A 25,305-nucleotide genomic window follows, 5' to 3' on the forward strand; every position below is an offset into this window, starting at 1 on the left:
TGTTGAGAATTACTATCTTGTTATAATTTTTCTTTTTTCTGTTTTCTCTTTCTTGGAAAGTTCTCCTATTCAGCTGTTGGGCCCCCTGTACTGGTCCTCTAGAATATTCCTAACTTCTCTCTCCTGTTTTCCATGTCTTTATCTTTTGATTTTACTCTCAAGGAGATTTCCTCAGTTTCATCTTTCAATCCTTTTGTTGAATTTTTAAAATTTCTGCTATTAAGTTGTCAATTTCTAAAAGTTTTTTTGTTGTTGTTCTGTTAGTGTGTCTTTTTTATAGTGTCCTATTTTTGTTTCATGGGTACAGTTTTATTTCGTTTTTGTGAGAATATTAATGGTATTTCCTGCCCCAGACCCCACTCCTCTCCACATAGTAGCTGTTTCCTTCAAGTTGCTTTTATGTGTTTGCTGTGGTCTGTATCTTCATTAAAGACTTCCCCAATATGTCACTCTGAATGTGATCCTTGGTTGTGTTGCTTCTAATTAAGGGCAGGGTGGTTGGATAAAAAAAGCTGTTGAGACCTTGACATTTTGGTAAGTGAAAGAAGCCACTCACAAAATACCACGTAGTGTATGATTTTATTTATACGAAATGTCCAGAATAGGCAAATCCATAGAGAGAGAAAGTAGATTAGTAGTTGCCTGAGGCTGGAGAGTGGGATGACTGCTAATGGTTATAGGGTTTTCTTTGCGGTGATGAAAATGTTCTAAAATCGATTGTGGTGATGGTTGTACAACTCTGAATATACTAAACACCGCTGAATTGTACACTTTAAAAAACTGAATTGAGTATGTAAGTTACATGTTAATAAAGCTTAATATTATAGCTTAATAAACCACCCCAGTGGTGATGGTTATACAACTGTGAATATACTAAACACCATTAAATTGTACACTTTTTAAAAGGGTGAATTGAGTTGTGAGTTATATCTTAATAAAACTCTCAAAAAAAAAAAGCTTTTGGTGGTGTGATGAATTGGGAGATTGGGATTGACATATATACACTAATATGTATAAAATGGATAACTAATAAGAACCTGCTGTATTAAAAAAAAAAAGCTTTCAAGAAACCGAATATAGGATGGAGATCATTATCTCTGGGCCTCCCTGTAGCTTGATCTGGGTGGGCTGTTTGCTGGGAGCCCCTAGGACAGTATCTTCAGGTTTTCCCTTGGTTCTGTTCACCTGGGAGGACTCTTCCATCCTCCTAGCAGAGTGTGGTCCACTTGACAACGTTCTGGCAGTCAAGAGGAGAGGGCATATGAAAACCTGTTACATTTCACCTTCAGTAGACACAGCGCCCTGTCTTTTTCTGTTCACCTTCAACTGTGCTGGGTATTCCTGGGCCAGAGACACTCTTACTTTTTATTATGGGAAATTTCAAAGATTTACAAAAGTTGAGAGGATAGTGCAATAATCCCCTATGTTCCTATTACCCAGGTTCACAAATGATCGCTTCATGAACATTTTCCTTTCATCTGTATCCCACATCCCCTTCCTCAGATTATTTTAAAGCACATACTAGACGTTTCTGTTTTATGCTTTCTAGAGACTAAGCCTCCAGAATTTTGTCAGTTGGCGGGGGTGGGAGGTGGAGGTGGTGTTTAGGGCTCTAACTTCTTTTCAGGCAGCTTTATTTTTTAAATTTATTTTTATTTATTTATTTATGGCTGTGTTGGGTCTTCGTTTCTGTGTGAGGGCTTTCTCTAGTTGTGGCAAGTGGGGGCCACTCTTCATTGCGGTGTGCGGGCCTCTCACTATCGTGGCCTCTACTTCTTGCGGAGCACAGGCTCCAGACACGCAGGCTCAGTAGTTGTGGCTCACGGACCTAGTTGCTCCGCGGCATGTGGGATCTTCCCAGACCAGGGCTCGAACCCGTGTCCCCTGCATTAGCAGGCAGATTCTCAACCACTGCGCCACCAGGGAAGCCCCAGGCAGCTTTAACTGTGGTCTCTATTTTAGCATCCTATACGCCTGCTCTAGGGATACCTGGTACCGCCAGTCCCGGGCCTGGTAAAGATTCTGTGGTTGAAATCAGCCAAATTCTCAGCTTTCCTTGCATCTGGTTTAGGATTCAGATTTCTTGAGTCTGCTAAGTCTGTTAACTACTTATTCATCTGTTTCTCAGGCTTCCCAAATTTGACACCATCATCTTCTCTCCTGTCTCCCTGGCCTGAACGGTTTTGTTATTAAGAAAAAAAGCAGGGGTCGGTGAAATTAGATGCATCTGTTCAGTGTGCCCCCTTCTCAGGAAGATTGGCTGCTTTTTTTTTTTTTCTCAGTTTTGCTATGTCCATCCCTATTCTACTCAAACCTAGAACCCTCTTTTATTTATTTACAGATGATTGCTTTATTTGCCTGGAAAACTCCTTTCCGATCTTCTGAGAGCTAAGAGGAATGTCCTTGTTTTAACACGCCTCTCTTCTGACCTTATGCCCAGGCAAAGTTAAGGAGTCCCTGCATTTATGCCTTGCTGGCATTTTGTCCTCACCTATGATTCTAGCACTGTTTGCCTGAGCTCCGCGTGCTGCATTGCAGTTGGTTTTTACCTATCCTCCCTGTTGGTCTGGGAAGCAGGACTTGTGACTAGGACTATATCTTGTTTTTCTCTGTACCATGAGCACAGTGCCTTGCTCCCAGTAAACATTTGTTAACCCCCAGACTGGGTAATTGAGCACCAATGCTTCCAGGGTGGGGACGGGCAAGCAGACAATGCCCCTTTTCTTCTTGCCTCTCACAGGTCATGACTGTTTGATAAATATTAAGGAGCAAAACATGCCTTGTCGGCTTGTTGTTACACAACATTGTTCCCTTTGCTTTCAAGTCTGGTGTTTTTTTACCCAGTCAGCAAGTTGGAGAGGGTGGGAGGGCGGCTGTAAGGGTGTAAACATCCTACCAAAGAAGGAATGGACTCACTCAGAAGAGGGGTCGTTTTCCCTCCCTTGATTGAAAGGCTTGTAGTCTACACTCTGCCTCTCACTAGAGAAGGGAGGGAATTCATTCTGTCTCAGCCACTCACTCAGCTCTGCAGGGTCTTCTTCCTTTTGGACATGATGCCAGGAGAATTTTTTAAATTGCTGATTATGTTGTTAAAGATATATGGTGTTAAGATATTATTTTGGAGAGGTCCTGTTAAAATGCAAATATATAACTTTGAAAGGGTAACATTTAACTTGTTTCTTAAGGTATGATCCTCAAGATGCTATAAATATCTTCCAGGGGGGATAGAAATGGAGAACTAGTGGCCAAACAAATATGGGATGCTACATTTTTTTTTTTTTTTTTTTTTTGCCTGTGTTGGGTCTTCGTTTCTGCACGAGGGCTTTCTCCAGTTGCGGAGACCGGGGGCCACTCATCATCGCGGTGCACAGGCCTCTCACTGTCGCGGCCTCTCTTGTTGCGGAGCACAGGCTCCAGACTCGCAGGCTCAGTAGTTGTGGCTCACGGGCCTAGTTGCTCCGCGGCATGTGGGATCTTCCCAGACCAGGGCTCGAACCCGTGTCCCCTGCATTGGCAGGCAGACTCCCAACCACTGCACCACCAGGGAAGCCCGGGATGCTACATTAAACAAAGTTAAATAGGGTCCCTTCAAGACCTCCCAGAGCCTTGCTACTGTGTATTGTGAATCTCCTAGAGGGGTATGCAGTAGGCAGCGTTTCCTAAGTTTATTTTGCTTTTCATCTGAGGAGCAAGAGCATTTTAGTAACGTGTTTTGTGGAACACATATAACTCTGGAAACAGCCCCTCAACTTAAGTTTATCCTTTGAGGTCCACTTGAAATGCCACTTCCTCTAAAGCCTTCCCATCTTCCCCTAGAGATATATAAACTTTTCCTTCTTTGAATTGCCCAGGCTTCATTTGTCTAATTGTCTCCCTACCTCTTCTCTACCCCCTAGTAGGTCATAAATTCCTTGTACATGTTGTATCCATTTCACTGCATCTGGGACATTGTGTTGCACAGAGGTACTCAAGAGATGGTTGCAGTACTGCTTTAGTGCCTTAACTGAGTCATCCTCAGAGTTCAAAGGGCACCGTCAGGAGTAGGAACCAGGGATATGGATCAAGGAGAGGGCTCACAGCGAAGGCACAGGGCCAGTGTAAGAGCCTGGGCATGAAGGACAGAAAAAGAGAAAAATCTGGAGATGCGGAGAATATAAATCAAATGTACTGAAGGCCAGTTGTGTGCCTGACACCCTGCAGTAAACTTTGAATATTTAAACTTAATCCTGACCTTTCAAGTAGGTGAAATTCTTTCTGTTTCCTAGATGCAGAAATGGAGCATCAAAAAAGGTGAAGCAGAAGTCAGTGCCTGTGCTGGGGATACAAAGATGAATAAAGCCCAGTCCTTTTCCCCAAGGAACCCTTGTTTTATAGAGTAGGTGGGCCTGTAAATAATTATAAACAGTGGGGTAACTACAGAGATTAAGCTGTGGCCAGGGTCATATGGGAGAACCAAATGGGAAGGAGAACCTAACCTGTGTATGTGGGGAAAGGGTGGAAGCTGACAAATCCAGGAAGGCTCCCAGGAGGAGAGTGATGCCTGAGCAAGGTGGGTTAAGAGTGCAGGGACAGCAGGGACCAAAAAAACCAAAAGCATGGGGGTGAGAAATATCATGAGGAATTCATTGTTACTAGAGTACGGGATGTGAGGTAGGTGAGAAATAAGGCTGGAGAAGTTGATAGGATGTAATAAACAGGTTGAAGGGTTTGGGACTTGATTTTGAAAACCATGGGAAGCCATCATAGGGTTTTTAGCAGAAGAGTGGGCTGTCCAGCACATTTTGGATACCTACCCAGGTGCTGGGTAGTAGGTAGTAGTATTCCTGTTTTCTAGGTGGGGGAACTGAGGCTCAGAAAGTGACTTGCCCAAGATCACTCAGTGTATTAGAGGTGGAACAGAGCCACAATTTCAACTCAAATCTGGATCTTTCCTCTCAAAGTAACAGTGGCCAACAATTGCATTGAATTTCCTACTGAAAAGTACTCTCGTTCTGATATTTGACTCAGAGAATAGTTTTAAGGCTTAATGTGATCAAGGAGTTCGAGTCTTTTGAGTGTGAGCCACCCATTCTCCTTGCTTGGACCTTGCAGTAAACCTTTCTCTGTTCCCCTCCCCACAAAAAAGCAAAAACAAAAAAAAAGGCTTAATGTGAGCAAGAGCTAAATTTACATGGTACTAGTACTTTGTGCTATAAAGTTTCAGAGAGGGAGAAATCAGGGAGGACGTCATGGGGCAGATGGCATGTATGTTGCCCTGAAGGAAGAAGTAAACTGGAACAGATAGTGAGAAACCAGGTGAGAGAAAGATGGGGCTGAAGGGGTGGTGCTGTGCCCATGTGGTAGAGCAGGAGTGGGCATGGGAAACAGATGACAAGAGGCCACTTCCTGGCACAGCCATAGTCACTTGCTTCCTGAGGTCACTATGTAAATAGGAAAGAAACAAAACGATCATATAATGATTTCCGTCTTCACTTTGCTGAATATAAATACACAACTAACCTTCTAAAAGTATTTTTAACTACCTTATTACAGCCACTAGAGAGTTTATTCCCTGCAGTGTTCCCCCTTACTCTGCTCTGTGATTTATCTCAGTGTCCCCTTCCCCTCCTCAAACCCACTCTTTACATTAAAGGGCAATGTTGGAGGGTTCTGCCACTAGTAGGACTACAGCTAGATGTGCACACATGAATGACATTTGAGTGAAAATGCAATAATAGAATTCTGTATGATGAACAGAGCTTGGTTACATACAAGAAGCGGTGTGTTTGTGTTAGCTCTCCCAGGTTCTCTTAAGATCCCTTCTAACTCTGTTCTGATTATTTTCAGAGCCTGGAGTTTCGATCTTTTGCAAATGCTACTCTATTAGATTACAGTCATTGGTGTGGTGGAAAAAGGATGCATGTATGAGTCAAAACAGACCTGGATTAGTATCCCATCTCCCTGCCTACCATTTCTTTTGCCTTGGGCACATTATTAACTGTGTTAAGACCAAGTCTTGTAGATCCTTGATCTTCTAATTATGCACCCTCTCTCTGCCATCATGAAATTTACCCTCATCACAGGATAATTCTCAATAGCAAATAAGCATTCTCTAGTATTTCTTACCTGAAAACAATCCCCCCCCAAAAAAATCCAAAATGTTTTCTAATTTTGTCTCTCAAATGTTACAAAATAAATTCATTATTTAATTTAAAACTCTGTTGACCTTATACCACCCCCTCTAGCTATCTTCTAGTTTCTTTGTTCCCTTTCTCAGTAAAACTTAAAAGTTGTCCGTTGTTTTGACGTTGACTGCTTCCCCTGACTCTAATCTCTTCTCATCATTCCACAGGGACTATTCCTGTCTGTGTCTGCCAGTGACCTTGATGTTGCCAAGTCGAAGGCCACTGCTTTGTTTTAGTCGTACTTATTCTCTCAGCAGCATGTGACAAAGCAGATCTCTGTTTTCTTTGACACTCTACTTTCCTGGGTCTCTTCCTACCACTCTGGACTCTCCTTAAGTCTCCTTCTCTCCTCAGCCTCTAAATGGAGATGTGCCCCATGTTCTGAAATGGCCCCCTTCTCTTCTCTATTTATTCACCCTCCACAGATGTCCTCTTCTAATCCAATGGCTTTCCCTAACATCCATTTGCTAATGACCCTCAAATCTGTAGCTTCATCCTCAAACTTTTTCTGGAACTCCAAATTTATGTCCAGGTAGATCTCTAAGAGACATTGCAAATTTAACGTGGCTGGAAGAGAACTCTTGATTTAGTCTCTACACTAAACTTGTTCTTGTTTCAATCTTCCCCACCTCAGTAAGTGGTGCTAGTATTCCCCCCAAGTGCTCAAGCCAAAATATCTAGGCATTACTTTTGATTTCTTTCTTTCTTCACCATCATCATCCAATCCTTCAGCAAGTTCTGTCTTCTCTATCTTCAGAAACATTCCCAAATTTATCTCCTTCCCTCCATCTTCATTACCAGCACCCTAGTCCAAGCCACATCATCTCTCACCTAGACTACTTGCAGTAACCTCCTAACTAGTTGCCCTGCTTCAACTGATATCTATACCGCAATACCCTCCATTGCAGGGACCAGATAAATCTTTGAAAAATGTTAATTGGTTTATGTCACATTCCTAACCACCCCTCTCCCTCCAGGTGGCCTCCTGTTGCACTCAGAATGAAATCTAAACTCCTTGTCCTGGCTGACCAAGCTCTCTGTGACCTGCCCCATGTCAATCTCAGCCCTCTTCTCCTTGACCATGCACCCAGCCTCATTGTTCTATTTTTGGCTCCTTGCACATGCCAAGTCCATTCTTGTTTTAGCGCACTTTGCATAGTTATTCCTTCAGCCTAAAATGCTCTTCCAGTCTTCATGTGCTTGTCTTTTTCTTATTCAAATCTCATCTTAAATAGAGCCGCCTCAGAGAGGCCTTCTCTGACAACTCACTCTAAAATTGCTGTCTGGGTACACTCTGTCCCTTCCTTTTACTTTTATTCTCTATTAGTGCTTGCTACTATCTGGTATTTTTCTTGTTTATTTATGTATGTGCTCATTTCCGCATTCATTCATTGCTCTCTTTTCTGCCCAGCTAGAATGTACACGCTATGAAGGTGTGTGGCGGGGGAACTTGTCTGCCTGTTCATCACTGTGTCCTCTGCTCCTGGGTCAGTGACTTGCACATAGTACGTGCTCACTACAAGTGTATGGAATGAGTGAATATGTTTATCTCATCTGTAGAATGCTAATACTTATGTCTCAGAGTTGTCGAGGACTTGCGTTATCAAATTTGATAATGAGTCTAAAGTGAACGGTTCTGTGTCTGGCACCTTCTGCTTAATAAATAGAAACTATATTATTTTTAAAGTATCTAGCTCATTACAGACATTGAGCAAAGATTAATTCTCTCTTTTTCTTGCAGTCTGGGTCCCCTGCAGTATTTTATATTGAAATAACCTGCACTCTGAACAAGGTAAAAAATACTTCCCATTCAGCTTTTTTTTTTTTTTTCCCCTAAAGAAAAGGTTTAAAAAGTGCTGTTCAATGACTAGTCAACATCAGTTACTTTAGAACCATTATTAATGTCACTTCTCCCTCCCCCTCCTCCAATACACACAGAGACACTTCATTATAACAAGGTTTGGCTTTCCCCTGGGAAATTATCATTTTCTTTTCTTTGGTTATATGATCTTTGCCAATTAACTCTTCTTAGGATCCAAGTGTTTTGGGGTTTGCTTTCCTCATCCTGGTGTTTAGGTTCTCTGAAAAGTATTCCTAGCTTTTGCATGTTCTGATCAATATTTCTTTTGCATTTATTTAATAAATACTTATTCGGGATCTACTGAGTGCCAGGCAATGGGGATACAGATAGGAATTCATAAGGGCCTCTGTCCTTAAGGTCTAGTGGGGGAAGCAGGATACCTAAACCAATGAGGATAATGAAGTATCTATGAAGAGAGTCTGCATAGAACACAGTGGAGACGTAAAGGAGAGAGCGGCTAATTCACATGGGGGGAGGCGAGGAAGGTTCCAGAGCTATGTGCTTGCTTGCCAGCAACAAGGAGAGAAGGGCCCCATGTGAGTAAAGTTGTGGATGAACCTGCCTTGGGGGCCACACTCTGGGAGCTGGGCATGGCTATGTGATCATCGTGGTGATGGTAACTCAAAGGTCACGAGAAATGAAGCCAGAGATATGAGCAGGGGCTGGGTCATGGGTGGCTCTGTATGCCCTGCTAGGGAATTTGAACTTTCTCCAACAGTGACAATAATAAGAGCAACACCTAAGATTTATTGGGTCCTTCCTGTATGCCAGGCTCTCTTCTTCGTGCTTTGTTGTATTAATTCTTTTCAGCCATCCGGTAACCCTATGAGGTGGGTACAGTTATTATCCCTATTTACAAATAAAGAAATGTAGGCACCAAGAGGATAGGGAACTTGCCCAAGGTCACGCATCACATGAAGGGCAGAGGCAGGACTCAGACTCAGGCAGTTTGGCTCCTACGTTCGCCCTCTTCACCAGGGTCCTGTCCTTCCTCTCACGGAGGGCTTGTGTAGGCAGCCGGGAGCCCTGAGGAGACTGAAGTGTGGGAATGACATGGTCAGATTAGTTCTTTGGAAATGCAGTGGAGTTGCATTGCATCTTGTCCAGGGGTTAGTGTCTAAAAGCCTCTAAAGCAAAGAATGCAGCGTGACATTTTTCCTTGAAGTGGGGAGTATCTGAGTGAGGTTTGCTATGTTAGCAGTGGCATCTCATGTCTCAATCAGCCCAGCAGCTTTCCCCCAACCTTGCAACAGAAGGCAGAGGCTTTGCTAGATATGCATGTAAGAGATGAAGTCAGTTTGTATTGAGTAGTCAGTTTGTATTGAGGGGCCCTGTTTTTTTTTTTAACATCTATACTGGAGTATAATTGCTTTACAATGGTGTGTTAGTTTCTGCTTTATAACAAAGTGAATCAGCTATACATATACATATATCCCCATATCTCTTCCCTCTTGTGTCTCCCTCCCACCCTCCCTATCCCACCCCTCTAGGTGGTCACAAAGCACTGAGCTGATCTCCCTATGCTATGTGGCTGCTTCCCACTAGCTATCTGTTTTACATTTGGTAATGTATATATGTCCATGCCACTCTCTCACTTCGTCCCAGCTTACCCTTCCCCCTCCCCGTGTCCTCAAGTCCATTCTCTATGTCTGCGTCTTTATTCCTGTCCTGCCCCTAGGTTCATCAGAACCATTTTTTTTTTTAGATTCCATATATATGTGTTAGCATACAGTATTTGTTTTTCTCTTTCTGACTTACTTCACTCTGTATGACAGACTCTAGGTCCATCCACCTCACTACAAATAACTCAGTTTTGTTTCTTTTTATGGCTGAGTAATATTCCATTGTATATATGTGCCACATCTTCTTTATCCATTCATCTGTCGATGGACACTTAGGTTGCTTCCATGTCCTGGCTATTGTAAATAGTGCTGCAATGAACATTGGTACATGTCTTTTTTTTTTTTTTTTTAAATCTTACAATTAAAACTCTATTTTACCATGAATTTGTTTGAACTATGGATCAAAGTTTACTGAGTATGTATAGATTGAGCCACTTCTAGAATTTTTTTTTGAATTTTATTTATTTATTTTATACAGCAGGTTCTTGTTACTTACCTATTTTATACATATTAGTGTATATACATCAATCCCAATCTCCCAATTCATACCACCCACCCCCCCAACCCCGCTTTCCCCCCTTGGTGTCCATACGTTTGTTCTCTCCATCTGTCTCTTTTTTCTGCCTAGCAAACCAGTTAATCTATGTCATTTTTGTAGATTCCATATATATGCGCTAATATACGATATTTGTTTTTCTCTTTCTGACTTACTTCACTCTGTATAACAGTTTCTAGGTCCATCCACATCTCTACAAATGACCCAATTTTGTTCCTTTTTATGGCTGAGTAATATTCCATTGTGTATAGGTACCACATCTTCTTTATCCATTTGTCTGTCGATGGGCATTTAGGTTGCTTCTATGACCTGGCTATTGTAAATAGTGCTGCAATGAACATTGGGGTGCATGTATCTTTTTGAATTATGGTTTTCTCAGGGTATATGCCAGTAGTGGGATTGCTGGGTCATATGGTAGTTCTACTTTTAGTTTTCTAAGGAACCTCCATACTGTTCTCCATAGTGGCTGTATCAGTTTACATTCCCACCAACAGTGCAAGAGGGTTCCCTTTTCTCCACACCCTCTCCAGCATTTATTGTTTGTAGTTTTTTTGATGATGGCCATTCTGACTGGTGTGAGGTGATATGTCATTGTGGTTTTGATTTGCATTTCTCTTAATGATTAGTGTGTTTCATGTGTTTGTTGGCTGTCTGTATGTCTTCTTTGGAGAAATGTCTATTTAGGTCTTCCACCCATTTTTGGATTGGGTTGTTTGTTTTTTTGATATTGAGCTGCATGAGCGGCTTGTATATTTTGGAGATTAATCCTTTGTCAGTTGTTTGAAAAGCCCCAAAGTGTCACACTCCTGCAGAAACTGAGCCCCTCTGTGGGGACAGCATACTCAGCCTCCCCTCACTCTCTCCAGGGACCACATTCAGTGGGCAGCAGAGCGCAGGCATTGCTTACATAGTGATTTTCCCTGTTGCTATTTCTCTCCCTGGAGGGGTCCATGCTGGCGTGGATATCGGTAGATATCAAGGAGGTTAACTATTCTGGATCAGCTGACCAGCTGGATTTGATCCCTTCAAGCTTTTTCTGATCTGAAAACTTAGTCCGTTGTTATATCTATTATCTTTTCCAAGTCTGAGAAAATTCCTTCTAATTTCCAGCAATGTCAGCTTTAGTAGCACAGCACTCTCCATGCTCCCCACTTATGGTTACTGATACTGGCCTGTGAGTCTTCCGCAGGTGTTAGGAACTTTGATCATTCCATCTGTTCTGTCACAGTGGTGCGATATTGCTGTTTTTTGCTTACAGTCAGACATTCTATGAGGTCATTTCTCTTGATAGTATTTCAAAAAACCCATCGCTGTATGTTCCTACAGGTCGCTGTATGTTACGTTCTCTGGTTTTTAAAAATTGAAATGATTTTGTGACTACTTTAAAGAAAATGTTGTCATGATTACAGTGATCAAAACCAAAGCAAACCATCTAGTGCATAGGAAAAAGAGGGAAGAACACATCAAAATGCTGGCAGTGATGTGTTCCTTTTGGTAATTCATTTTCCCTTTTTCTACGTTTTCTATGTTTTAAAAAAATGTGTCTGTGGTACATGCAAAATGTTAAAAACTTGTTTAAAAAGCTGGTGTGGGGGGGGAATGAAACTTAAAAAACAAAAAGCTCCCTGTGATCTCATAATCCAAACACAGTATATGTTCTTGCTTTTGAAATGCCCTTGTTCACATACATGCTTATTTTTTATAGCTGCAGTTCTGACAAATGCAGCTTTGTATATTCTTTTAATTTTACAGCCTATTTTCAACATTATTTCATATTTCTACATAGTTTTCATAACTGGCATGTCTAATGGCTGCCCTACATTCCATGGTGTTGATGTTCCATACAGAACTATCCCGAGTTGGACATTTGGATTGTTTCCAGTTCTTTTAGATAAGATGTAATGAGAATTTTTGATCATGTTGCTTTTTGAGTTTGTTCAGTTCTTTTCTTAAAGTGAATTCCCAGTAGTGAGCTCTTGGCATGGAAGGTTTGAACTCTTTTATGGCTTTTGGTCTGTACCATGGAAGATGCTGCTTTCTAGAAGAGCCAGTTGAATGTGGATGGTCACTAGTTGGGTTTGTGTGTACCTGTCTCCTGTTTCACTCACCAGTATTGAGTCCGTGTATTTTAATGAAGTGTATTGTTTCTAAATGAGTCATGTTTATTGATGAAAATTTAGAAAAGATATAAATATATAAAGAAGAAAATAATCTATAATCCCACCACCCAGACTAAGCATTTTTAAAATGTATTTTCTAACTGAAAGCATTTCCACTAAGATCAGGAACAAGACAAGAATGTCCACTCTCACCACTCTTATTCAACATTGTTTTGGAAGTCCTACCCATGGCAATCAGAGAAGAAAAAGAAATAAAAGGGATACAAATTGGAAAAGAAGAAATAAAACTGTCACTGTTTGCAGATGATATGATACTATACATAGAAAATCCCAAAGATGCCATCAGAAAACTACTAGAACTAATCAATGAATTTGGTAAGGTTGCAGGATACAAAATGCACAGAAATCTCTGGCATTCCTATACACTAACAACAAAAAATCAGAAAGAGAAATTCAGGAAACAATCCCATTTACCACTGCAACAAAAAGAATAAAATACCTAGGAATAGACCTGCCTAAGGAGGTGAAAGACTTGTACTCAGAAAACTATAAAACACTGATTAAAGAAATTAAAGATGACATAAACACATGGAGAAATATACCATGTTCTTGGATTGGAAGAATCAATATTGAAAATGACCATACTACCCAAAGCAATCTACAGATTCAGTGCAATCCCTATCAAACTACCAATGGCATTCTTCACAGAATTAAAACAAAAAATTTTACAATTCGTATGGAAACACAAAAGACCCCAAATAGCCAAAGAAATCTTGAGAAAGAAAAACAGAGCTGGAGGAATCAGGATCCCCGACTTCAAACTATACTACAAAGCTACAGTAATCAAGACAGTGTGGTCCTGGCACAAAAACAGAAATATACATTAATGGTACAGGATAGAAAACCCAGAGATAAACCACACATATGTAGTCATCTAATTTACAACAGAGGAGGTAAGAACGTACGATGGAGAAAAGACAGCCTCTTCAATAAGTGGTGCTGGGAAAACTGGACAGCTACATGTAAAAGAATGAAATTAGAACACTACCTAACACCATACACAAAAATAAATTCCAAATGGATAAAAGACCTAAATGTAAGACCAGACACTATAAAACTCTTAGAGGAAAACATAGGAAAAACACTGTTTGACATAAGCCACAGCAAGATCTTTTTTGACCCACCTCCTAGAGTAATGAAAATAAAAACAAAAATAAACAAATGGGACCTAATTAAACTTAAAAGCTTTTGCACAGCAAAGGAAACCATAAACAAGATGAAAAGACAACCCTCAGAATGGGAGAAAATATTTGCAAATGAAACAATGGACAAAGGATTAATCTCCAAAATATACAAACACCTCATGGGGCACAATATCAAAAAAACAAACAACCCAATTAAAAAATGGGCAGAAGACCTAAATAGACATTTCACCAAAGAAGACATACAGATGGCCAAGAGGCACATGAAAAGATGCTCAACACCACTAACTATTAGAGAAATGCAAATCAAAACTAAAATGAGGTATTACCTCATATGGGTCAGAATGGCCATTATCAAAAAAATCTAGAAACAATAAATCCTGGAGATCAGTGGAACAGGATAGAAAGCCCAGAGATAAACCCACGCACATATGGTCACTTTAGTTTTGATAAAGGAGGCAAGAATATACAATGGAGAAAAGACAGCCTCTTCAATAAGTGGTGCTGGGAAAACTGGACAGCTACATGTAAAAGAATGAAATTAGGACACTCCCTAACACCATACACAAAAATAAACTCAAAATGGATTAAAGACCTAAGTGTAAGGCCAGACACTATAAAACTCTTAGAGGAAAACATAGGCAGAACACTCTATGGCATAAATCACAGCAAGATCCTTTTTTGACCCACCTCCTAGAGAAATGGAAATAAAAACAAAAATAAACAAATGGGACCTAATGAAACTTAAAAGCTGTTGCACAGCAAAGGAAACCATAAACAAGATGAAACGATAACCCTCAGAATGGGAGAAAATACTTGCAAACGAAGCAACTGACAAAGAATTAATTTCCAAAATTTACAAGCAGCTCATGCAGCTCAATATCAAAAAAACAAACAACCCAATCCAAAAATGGGTGGAAGACCTAAATAGACATTTCTCCAAAGTTATACAGATTGCCAACAAACACATGAAAGAATGCTCAACATCGTTAATCATTAGAGAAATGCAAATCAAAACTACAATGAGATATCACCTCACACCAGTCAGAATGGCCATCATCAAAAAATCTACAAACAATAAATGCTGGAGAGGATGTGAAGAAAAGGGAACCCTCTTGCACTGTTGGTGGGAATGTAAATTGATACAGCCACTATGGAGAACAGTATGGAGGTTCCTTAAAAAACTAAAAATAGAACTACCATATGACCCAGTAATCCCACTACTGGGCATATACCCTGAGAAAACCATAATTCAAAAAGAGTGATGTACCACAGTGTTCATTGCAGCTCTATTTACAATAGCCAGGACATGGAAGCAACCTAAGTGTCCATCGACAGATGAATGGATAAAGAAGATGTGGCACATATATACAATGGAATATTACTCAGCAATAAAAAGAAACAAAATTGAGTTATTTGTAGTGAGGTGGATGGACCTAGAGTCTGTCATACAGAGTGAAGTAAGTCAGAAAGAGAAAAACAAATACTGTATGCTAACACATATATATGGAATCTAAAAAAAAAAAAAAAAAGGTCATGAAGAACCTAGGGGCAGGACGGGAATAAAGACGCAGACCTACTAGAGAATGGACTTGAGGACACGGGGAGGGGGAAGGGTAAGCTGGGAAGAAGTGAGAGAGTGGTATGTACATATATACACTACCAAATGTAAAACAGATAGCTAGTGGGAAGCAACTGCATAGCACAGGGAGATCAGCTTGGTGCTTTGTGACCACCTAGAGGGGTGGGATAGGGAGGGTGGGAGGGAGGCTCAAGAGGGAGGGGGTATGGGGTTATATGTATGCATATGGCTGGTTCACTTTGTTGTACAACAGAACCTAACACAGTATTGTGAAGCAATTATAGTCCAATAAAGATCTATTAAAAACTGTATTTTCTTCCAAGTATATATTTCATAATGTTATATAATGTTGCTCAGTAAAAGTGTAACCATTTCTCCATTGTTGGATAGAGGCTTTACTTGCTCCATTTTGGGGATCTATTCTAAGTAATACTGGAATGTACTTTCTATGTGCGCTGCTGTGAATAAACCTTTGTGCACATCTTGGAATCATTCCTTAGGAAAATTCCCAGAAGCAAAATTGTTAGATCAAAGAGTGTGGATGTTGTTAAGGCTTTTGATAAATATTGAAAACTTGCTAGTGAGGAAAGTTGTGCCGCTTTATACTTCACCTGCTTAGACATCACTGGCTGGGTGAGAGGTGACAAGGACCTGAGTCAGGTTGGTGCGGTAGAGACAAAGGTAGTGCAGAGGGGAGTATTCAAGATACATTTCTGACAGCACATCTGTAGGCCTTGGCGACAAATGGCTTATGGCAGGCTGTGTGCGTGTGCATGTATGTGTGTGTTGGGGGACCAGGCTGGGGGAGAATTTCTACCCCCATCTTCCAGATAGGAATTTGCCAGGATGCAGATAAGATAATTTACAGGACAGCACCTAGCAAACTTGAGGTGCTCTATAGATGTAAAAGCTTATTGCAGGTAACTACGAAATCCCACCTAAAAGGCTGTTTCAAGGATGAAATGGGCTGGTGTGTATGAAGCCTCTAAGTTCTAGGCAAATAGTCATTCTCCTGTGTTGACACAGGACCTGGCACAATCTTGGGAGATAAACTTGGGAGAATTGCTACATTTTATGACTCATCCGTTTGAGTCATAGAGCACGTGGACACTTGCTTTCCTTTTCCTTTGTCTCCTGCTTCCAGTGAGGAGGGAATCAGTTTAAACAGCTGAGGGTAGGGTCCAGCCTGGAGTGACAGGGAAGGAGATAACCCCCATCCTTGGTCTGCCTTGGGTCCCTAAGGCAGAGGGAAGTGCTTGGGGCTGCAGCCGTGACCTCTGGCCTCCTGGCTGGCCTCACTGTGTGCTCACCCTGGGGGAGGAGCCTAAAGATGCTGATAATGAGGCCCTTCCGGTGCAGCCAAACAGGCGCAGGAAAGCTTCTGCAGAGGAAAGATTAGACACAATCCCCCATTTAGAGAACACGACGGGGGTGGGGTGGGGGGGAACAAACCTCTCCCCCCCTCCCCCGGAGCTCTTTGCGGGTGGTATTGTTTATTGTTGGAGGAGAACAATAGAGGGAGCCTGGCCTGGGCTTGTGCAGAAGCTGGAAACAGCAAGTTGGGTCTGGGGAAGGCCTTTTTTAGATCAGTGCAACAAACATGTTTTGCAGACTGATGCTCCCAATCTTGGAAAGGGATTAATGAGTGGGAAGGGTATCTTCCTTTTCCCCTGGAAATCAAGGTGCCATTACTACCAGGTGCATCCAAGGCTCTTGGGCAAGCACCTGCCCCCAGGTGCTGTGGTACAAAACAAATTAGCTCTGCCTGGGGAGTGAACTGAATGGGGGCCCAAGTGGGTCCTCAGCAGTGGCCCTCCCTCCTCCTCTCACTTCTATGTGGGAAAACACATTTGGGCTCAGGGCAGTGACACCTTCTCACTGTGGAAGGTGAAAGAGCATTGTTTACTTAAACAAGATTATTTGGACGTGTGCTTTGGTTAACATTCTGATGAAATGCTGTTTCTTGGATTACTTTTCATTTTTCTTCTTTGTCCGGTATCCCAAATCCATTTTGTATTTCGAGGAAATAGGAAAATATAAAAGACAATATGTACAAACAAGAAGGTAAAATATTTTATTGTCTTGGTTTTGAAAGTAATATTGTGGAGATCTCAGGCCTACTTTATTTATTTATTTATTTTTGCATGTCATAAAACTATTCCCAAGGGCTGCTTTTTTTTTTCTTTTTCCTCTCTTCGAGATTCCTTTTATTGGACGTAATATCCCTCCCAATGCAAGCAAGCCAAGGGCTGCTTTTGACCTGCCTCCCATCCACGGGTCCATGCCAGCTTCCATTGGTGGTTAGGCCTGTGGCCTTACCCAGCAGGGATTTATATTTGCAGACTTTATTTGTCCTGGCAGCAGCTCTGATTTAGAGTCAGGGGACCCACGTGTCTCTTCTGACTCTGTTGCTTGCATGCTGCGTGGCCTGAGGCAAGTCACTCTCCTACTTTCAAATGCCATTTCTGTGAAATGGGGAGAAAAGGACAGGCTTCTCCTGCTTCCTCAGGAAGATTCTGTGTCAGGGTACAGTGAGAGTAATTTCTGAGTGGTAATACATGATTTACATGGGCGAGAGTTTTGTTTTTATTAGTGACACAAATAGACTATTTTTATGTCCATTGGATTTGGCTGTCATACGATGGGTACTTGGTTTTAAGGGATGTTGATGTGAAAGAGTGAGCCTACCATGTCGAGTCTCGCTGCTCTGAGACATGTTTTAATATACACCATGAACTAGAAAAAGCAACTGCAGAACCTGGGTGGGACATTCCTTCCTGAGTCTCTGTCACAGGAAGGGGTGCAGCAGGGCAGACAAAGAGAAAAGCAAAAAGAGACAGAGCACCCCAAACAGATATTTTTAAAAGGGCCCCTTTCTCTGTATTAGGACAACTACTTTGCCTTTTAAGCACTATTGTAGACTGAATGAAAGGGCAGAGTCTATTAAGAGTTAGAGGTTATCTTCTTTCCCAGAAAGAGCTACATACTACAGCCTCTCCAGAAGCAAACACTGTTGCTAGTTTTCTTTTGTATTTTTTGGAGATATTTTATGAATATGCAGATAAATAGTTATATGCCCCTCCTTTCGTACTATACACACCATTGTCTACCTTGCTTCTTTCACTTAATGTATCTTACAGATATCCATAGTGGGCTGCGTGGTATATTGATGTACAGTTTTCACAATCTGTACAACTATTTTCCTGCTGATGGATTTAGGCTGATTTCATATTTGCTATTACAAACATTGTTGTAATGAATATCCTACTCCATGTGTCTTGGCACATGTGTATCAGTATAAGTGTAGGATAGATTCCTAGGAGTGGAATTGCTGGGTCAGAGGGGTTATAATAGCCCTTTTAGTTTTAACTCAGTATTGCCCTCCATAGAAGTTGCATTGATTTGCCTCCCACCAGCAGTATTCAATGCCCCATTTCTCTACACTCTGTCCAATACAGAGTGAATGTTGCCAATCTGATATGAAAAATGGCCTCTGATTACAAATTGATTATAGTTTTCATTATAAATTATTATTTATAATTATAAATTCATTATAGTTTGAACTTACTCAAACTATATGAGTGAGGGTGATCTTTTTTTTTTTTAAATGTAAGTACCATTTTAATTTCCTTCTTGTAAACTATCTGCTCATGTCTTTTGCCCTTTTTTTCTATTGGGTTATTCATTTTTTCTTATTGATTTGTAGGAACTCTTTATGCATTTAAGGAAATTAGCCCTTAGTTATATGCATTTTAGGTATTTTAGTCAGTTTATCTTTTACTGTTTTGCAATGCAGAATTTTAAAAAAATTAGTCAAATGGGTCAATATCTTTATTTTATGGCTTTGATTTTGAGCAATTCTTAGAAAGCCTGCCCCACTTTAAGATTTATATATTTATGTATATCCTGCTTTCTTCTAGCACTTTCATGTTTTCATTTTTAAAAATCCAAATCTTTAATCCACCTGGAATTTATTTTAGTATAACTCTCACAGAGTTCCAACTTAATTTTGTCACAGAAAAACATGGATTTTGAATCCTGATACTTTTACTCATTAGCTGTGTAATTTTGAACAAATAGGTTAACTTCTCTGAACCTCAGTTTCCTTATCTATATATAGGAATAATAAGCCTACCTAGAAGGAGGAGATATGGGGATATATGTATATGTATAGCTGATTCACTTTGTTATAAAGCAGAAACTAACACACCATTGTAAAGCAATTATACTCCAATAAAGATGTTAAAAAAAAATAAGCCTACCTAATGAGGTTGTTGAAAAAGTTAAATAAGATTATATATGGAAACAGCACAGTTCCTGGCACATAGTAAGTGTTCAAATCATGTTCCAAATACCCAGGAACCTGGGAAAACAGTGTGTCCACGCAAGGGGGAGAAGTTCTAGGTGCGTAGGATACAGAGGTCACCTTGCAACTCACCAGTGTGTGACTTAGGATGAATCACTTCATCACCTAAACCCTCGGTTTCCTCACCTGCCTAATGAATGATAAGAACCAGTTCTTGTTGGCAGGTCCAGATTAGATCATGTCTGTGAAAGCATTGGGTAAACTGTAAAGGGCCTTGCAAAAATGCTGGGGATTATGGCCTGATGAATGAGGAGGAGCCACGGCACAGGTGGGTGTTTGCCATCCCTGGCCAAGAAGAATAATTAACTTACAGTAACTTGAAATTAGCAGCTGATGTAAAGCAAGTGAGCTGCAGCAGTTGATTAAAGTAATGTTGAGTAATTGCCTTCTAGTAATTAAGCAGTAATGAGCTTCCTGAGACAGAACCTTGTTAGAGCAAAAGACAGATCAAACAGTTCCAATTCATCATATACTTCTTGAACACAGCCAGGGGAGTATGCAGACGCGAGTATCTTGTTGAAGCGTGGTCCTTGTCTTTAAGGACAGACAGTAGGAGCAATAGACGTGTAGGGCATGGCCCCCTCCACCAGGCAGAGCACGTGGGGATATGTACTTGGAGGAGGTCCACAGTGCCCTGGGATTGTCCAGGAGGGAGAGACTCACTTGCTCAGCCCTGTGTGCCAGTCTGAACCCAGTCCCTGGAGTCTGGCCCAGATTCTGAAGAACCCCAGCTCAGTAATGCTTTCTTCAGATGTTACTTGCTGCCCTTTTTTATTCCTTGTTTGGTTGTTTTTGATGTTTCTCATGTCCTGCCCATCTTCCTCCACAGCTGGGGTTGTGCTTAGGGCCTCTGTTTCTACTAGACCTGATGAGTCAAATTTTCCCTGGGTAGGAGTTGCTAGATAAAATATAGAATGCCCAGAGACTTCCCTGGCAGTCCAGTGGTTAAGACTCCACGCTCCCAATGCAGGGGACCCGGGGTCGATCCCTGGTTGGGGAACTAAGATCCCACATACTGCAACTAAGCCCACAAGCGACAACTACTGAGCCTGCGCGCCGCAACTAGAGAAGCCCGTGTGCCGCAACGAAGACCCAGCTCAGCCTAAAAAAAAAAAAAAAAAAAAAAAAAAAAAAAAATATATATATATATATATATATATATATATATATATATATATATATAGGATGCCCAGTTAAATTTGAATTTCAGATAAACAACTAATAATTTTATAGTATAAGTATGTCATAGGAAGTATTTGGGTCATACTTATATACTAAAAAATTATTCATAGGTCCCACGTAATATTTGGAGCAAACATATTAAGATTTATTTGTTGCTATCTGGAATTGAAATTTAACTAGGTCTCCTCTTCCTTCCTTCTTCCCTCCCTCCCTCTAGCAACCCTACCTGGGTAGCCCTGATTTCAAATGCTATAAAATAGCATTTACCACACTAATGTTTCGTGGAGGCTTAGTAGCAAGCGATGTTAAAAGGTATTAATATAAGAAAAGATTTTTCAGCTAAAGTCATGTTTGGTAAATCCTGGATTAAACCGTTAGCCAGTTTTCTTCATTGTGGAAATTTTCAAAACCTTTTAAATCTCCAACATTGGGTTATAGTATTTAGTATTTCTCAGAGTTATGTCACTATCTTCCCCCTCCGCCTTCCTGAGTTTTTAGGGTCATAGGAGCAAATGTTGAGTGAATGCTGATGGGCATTCTGGGTGTCCATTCTTTTTATAGACCGTGAGTTCTGATTCTGGGTTTTGGGAAAATAGCACTCTGTAGAAAACAAAAAAACTTTTTGTAATATTATGATTGTTTTTGTTTAAAAAATCCATAAATTAAAAAAAACACATAGATGTGAGAATATATATATTAAAAAAACTAGAAGGAGGTATGCCAAAATATTAACTGTACTTACGCCCAGGTGGGGTGTGGGTAGGGAAAAAGATTTTCCCCAGGTGATTTTCTTTCCTTTTTGTTTGGCTATGTGCTCTGCAATCAGTATATGTGACTCTTGTCAGAGGGTTAAGGAAAAAAAATTTTTTTTGATTATTATATATATATATATTTTTAACATCTTTATTGCAGTATAATTGCTTTACAATGGTGTGTTAGTTTCTGCTTTATAACAAAGTGAATCAGTTATACATATACATGTTCCCATATCTCTTCCCTCTTGTGTCTCCCTCCCTCCCACCCTCCCTATCCCACCCCTCTAGGTGGTCACAAAGCACAGAGCTGATCTCCCTGTGCCATGCGGCTGCTTCCCACTAGCTATCTATTTTACATTTGGTAGTGATTATTATACATTTGATTATGTATCACTTTTCCATATATTACCTGATTTGCCTCTCAAGCAACTCAGTGGTGTAGGTTCTAATACCATCCCGATTTTAGGGATGAGGAAACTTTACACGGCTCTCTGGCAGACCCAGGTCTCTTGGTTTCCTTCTGCACTCATACTGCCTCTTTGGGTTAGAGAAGGGGCAGCACATGCCGTCCTGGGGGAGGGGCTGTCCTGGGGAGGGGCTGTCCTAGGAGGGGCCCTGGCACCTGTTCACCCACCCCCTCCATTTATAGACCAAGGTTGAGACCTTGAAAGAGAAAAGGACCTGTGTGAGACACACGGTTTTTGAACAAGGACAAGTCCCCCGAGTATCATTTTCTTGGGCAGGGGCTGGGGGGCAGAAGGCAGGGCAGGGATCTGGCCCTGTGTTCACCAGAAGCCTTGACTTTATCTGTTACCCTGAGCCCAAAAGGGCAAGGGGAAAAAATGTTCTGATGTACAGCAGTGAATACAGTTTGTTTTGTTTTTTAAAAAGGTCACTTTGATAAATGGTTTATGTTGCCAAATCACATTGCTTAGAATGTTTTCTTTTCTTTTAAGCTTTTTCATAGTACATCTTGTTTCCTTATCTTTTTTAAACTCATTTTCTTCTTTTCTTCATCTATTTTTCCTTTTTTGAATCTTCTGTACATATCCATTTATTTAGAGCTATTGTGCTGATGATATTTGAGGTTTGGCTTGTTTATCTGAGTAGTGTTCCCGTTTATGTTCCCTGTGCCGATACTGGGTTACAGGGACAAATGGTGACTGAACTGTGGGTGTGGTTTTCAAGGGAAAGTCTGGGTCCAGCTCCTAAAAGAGACCTGGGCTTGGAGGGCATCACGAGGAACTGTGCTTGTATGACCTAGAATCAGTGTGTGGTCCTTTCAGTGTGGGTGCGTTGCTCCTAGACCAGGGAGGTTCCAGAACACTGCAGCTCCAAGGGACCTCGGGGCACATTCAGCTGACCCTGCAGCCCTCATGACAGTTATAGCAACGCTGTCAACCATGAGTCAGGGGGCAGCAGTATCCTGTTTCAGTAGGAGCGGGGCTCTGGAGTCAGATGGGTCTGTCTTTGGGTCCCGGTCCTGAGACTAAGTAGCTGCATGACTTTAGGATAAACTCTTTGTGCCTGTTCCCTCTGCTATGATTACGGATGGTAATCATAATACCCTACCTCCTACGGTTGTTGTGAGGATTAAATGAGTGAATACATGTAGAAGAATACCTGGCACATAATAAACATTGAATTAAGTGTCAGCTATTATGAACAATAATAGAATATACAGTTCATAGAACTGTGCTTGGCCAGTAGCATATCTTGTGACATGTTTGCTCCCCAGACAAGGTGCAACTTTTGTTGTCAGTTTTAGGGCTGCGTGTAACTAACTGCCACTGAGTGGGATCCCCCTCCTCGGATGCTGTCTCATCACTTGGTGATTGGTGATGCCTGAGCTGTTACATTACTTCCCAAACAGAAAGGCTTCCTCAGAGCGTAGTTTCCAGAGATTCTTGTGAGCTTTTCATCCAGCAATGTGTTTTCTGTTAGAAACAGAACAGTAACCACAGCCAGTAACCTGGAGTTTACAGTCCAGCCTTAGCCACAGGCAGCCTGCATTTTTAGAGACCAGACACATTTTCCCCCAGAAGTTTATTTTAAAAAACATTCAACGGAGCATTGAAGTGATTTCTTGTAGAAAGGAGAAGGGCCTTCACTTTTAGTCTGTGGCTTGCTCCAGGTGGTCACTACCCGAGACTTGACTGTGAACGTGACTCTGGCCACGTAACTCTTTGCCTTCCTTCCCTGAAGGTGCATAATTTGGGCACTGCTGACCTTCTCTTAGGAGCCCTGTGTCTCAGGTCTTTATTTTTGGACATTCTTCTCCCGATTCTCTGCTTTGTTTCTTTGACCTCTGCCAAAGATGGAGAAATAAGCACAGAAAAAGAATGTGGCCCAGTACTGTGTTCTCTTTTTGTTGACTTAGGAAGCAGTGAGTTGTGGTCCGTGTATGAGCCACGGAGCCTCACATCTTCCTGCTCTCCTTGCACCTAGCCCTGAGATTTATTTCCTTTCCACTTTTAACAGCTTTATTGAGCTTTAATCCCTGCGTTTTTAGCCAGAGTCTGACCTTGATTCTTATTTAAACTGCTACAGTGTGGTAGAAAGAGTTCTGGATTTGAAGCCAGAGGGGAAGAGAAAAAGGAAATCACACTTATTGAGTCTTACCCTTCATCATTCAATTTCTTCAGATCTTTCTTAAGATGCTATTATAAGCCAGGCATTGTGAAGGGCGCCGTAGGGCAGTGCTTCAGGGATGTGGGAGCTGGACCCAGGCTATCTGTGTTTGAATTTCACTTCCATCAGTGAAGTGGGACCCACCGTTAAGTAGGACCTTAATGACTTCTTAGTTAACTTCTCCTGTGCCTCAGTCTCCTCATCTGTCACGTTAGAATGCTAATAGTGTCCACCTGATAGGAGTGTTGTGAGGATCAATGAGTTAATAATAAAGAATGAGGTGATGATGATGATGACGGTGACAATGACGATGATAGGGAGGGGCTGGGGTCAGGACTCAGACAGAAACTTCACTGCTCTCATGCTGCTCACCGTTGTGTGTGTGCATGCGCGTGCAAGCTGAGGGATGATCTTGGAGTGTGAGACACATATAAATAATTAAGTACAGTAAAACTTGGTGTTACTATAGGGCGGGGGAGGGGATTGTGGGAGCATATGGCAGTGAGACTTCTTTTGATGGCATGTATACCTTCTGAACTTGAAGTCTGGCTGTTAGCTTTATGACTTTGGGTGACCCTCAATTTACTCACCTGCAAAACAGTTAACATAAAATACCAGCCTCATAAACTTGTAAAAACAAATGGAAATAGACATAAAGTGCCAAGTACAGTGCCTGGCATATAGTGAGTTCAGTGACCGTTTATGGACCCAGATTCTTGACAGAGGGATATTTTTCCTTCACAGTCCCAGTGAACAGAGACAGAACCCCCTGGGCTGCCACCTGCACGTTGGCTTGGCTGTCAGTCATCTTTCCAAGGATCGCTGGAATCTGCATAGAAACCACCTTTGCACACAGGGAATCTACTCCCCTGGCTCCTTCACAAGTCTCAGTGCAGTGGACTCTCCTTCCATCCTTCCACCCTGCAACCCTCAGCCCTTTGAGCTTCAGCTGGCTGGTAGGAGTGACGCCGGGCTGCTCTAGCCTCCACGGCACCCTTACCGTCTTGGGCTCGCCGATCATCCTTTTCCTCTTCCTCCAGAGTCCCTCGGGCTTGCTCTGCCTTCACCTTATGAAATGAACTCCGCTTCTGGTTTTTTCAATTTTATTTAACTTTGTTATTGTTTTTTAAAAATTTATTTATTTATTTTTGGCTATGTTGAGTCTTCGTTGCTGTGCGCGGGCTTTCTCTCTAGTTGCGACGAGCGGGAGCTACTCTTCATTGTGGTGTGCGGGCTTCTTATTGTGGTGGCTTCTCTTGTTGCA

The 25,305-nt window shown here is 41.5% G+C and overlaps 1 protein-coding gene across 4 annotated transcripts in view; it reads left to right on the forward strand.

Moving 5' to 3' along the window:
* RAB30 (RAB30, member RAS oncogene family) overlaps positions 1 to 25,305 on the forward strand; it is a 77,296-nt gene that overhangs the window by 35,320 nt on the left and 16,671 nt on the right. Inside the window, exons 2-3 of one of the 4 annotated variants that reach the window (XM_059930701.1) lie at positions 7,906 to 7,956; positions 24,786 to 24,997. The exons of 1 other annotated variant lie outside the window; for it this stretch is intronic. The gene's annotated coding sequence lies outside the window, so the exon portion shown is untranslated. The remainder of the gene's footprint in view (positions 1 to 7,905; positions 7,957 to 24,785; positions 24,998 to 25,305) is intronic. 2 more of the 4 variants (XM_059930703.1, XM_059930704.1) reach the window with 2 other exon arrangements.

This window comes from Balaenoptera ricei, chromosome 8 (assembly GCF_028023285.1).
Source record: "Balaenoptera ricei isolate mBalRic1 chromosome 8, mBalRic1.hap2, whole genome shotgun sequence".
NCBI classification, from domain to species: domain Eukaryota; kingdom Metazoa; phylum Chordata; class Mammalia; order Artiodactyla; family Balaenopteridae; genus Balaenoptera; species Balaenoptera ricei.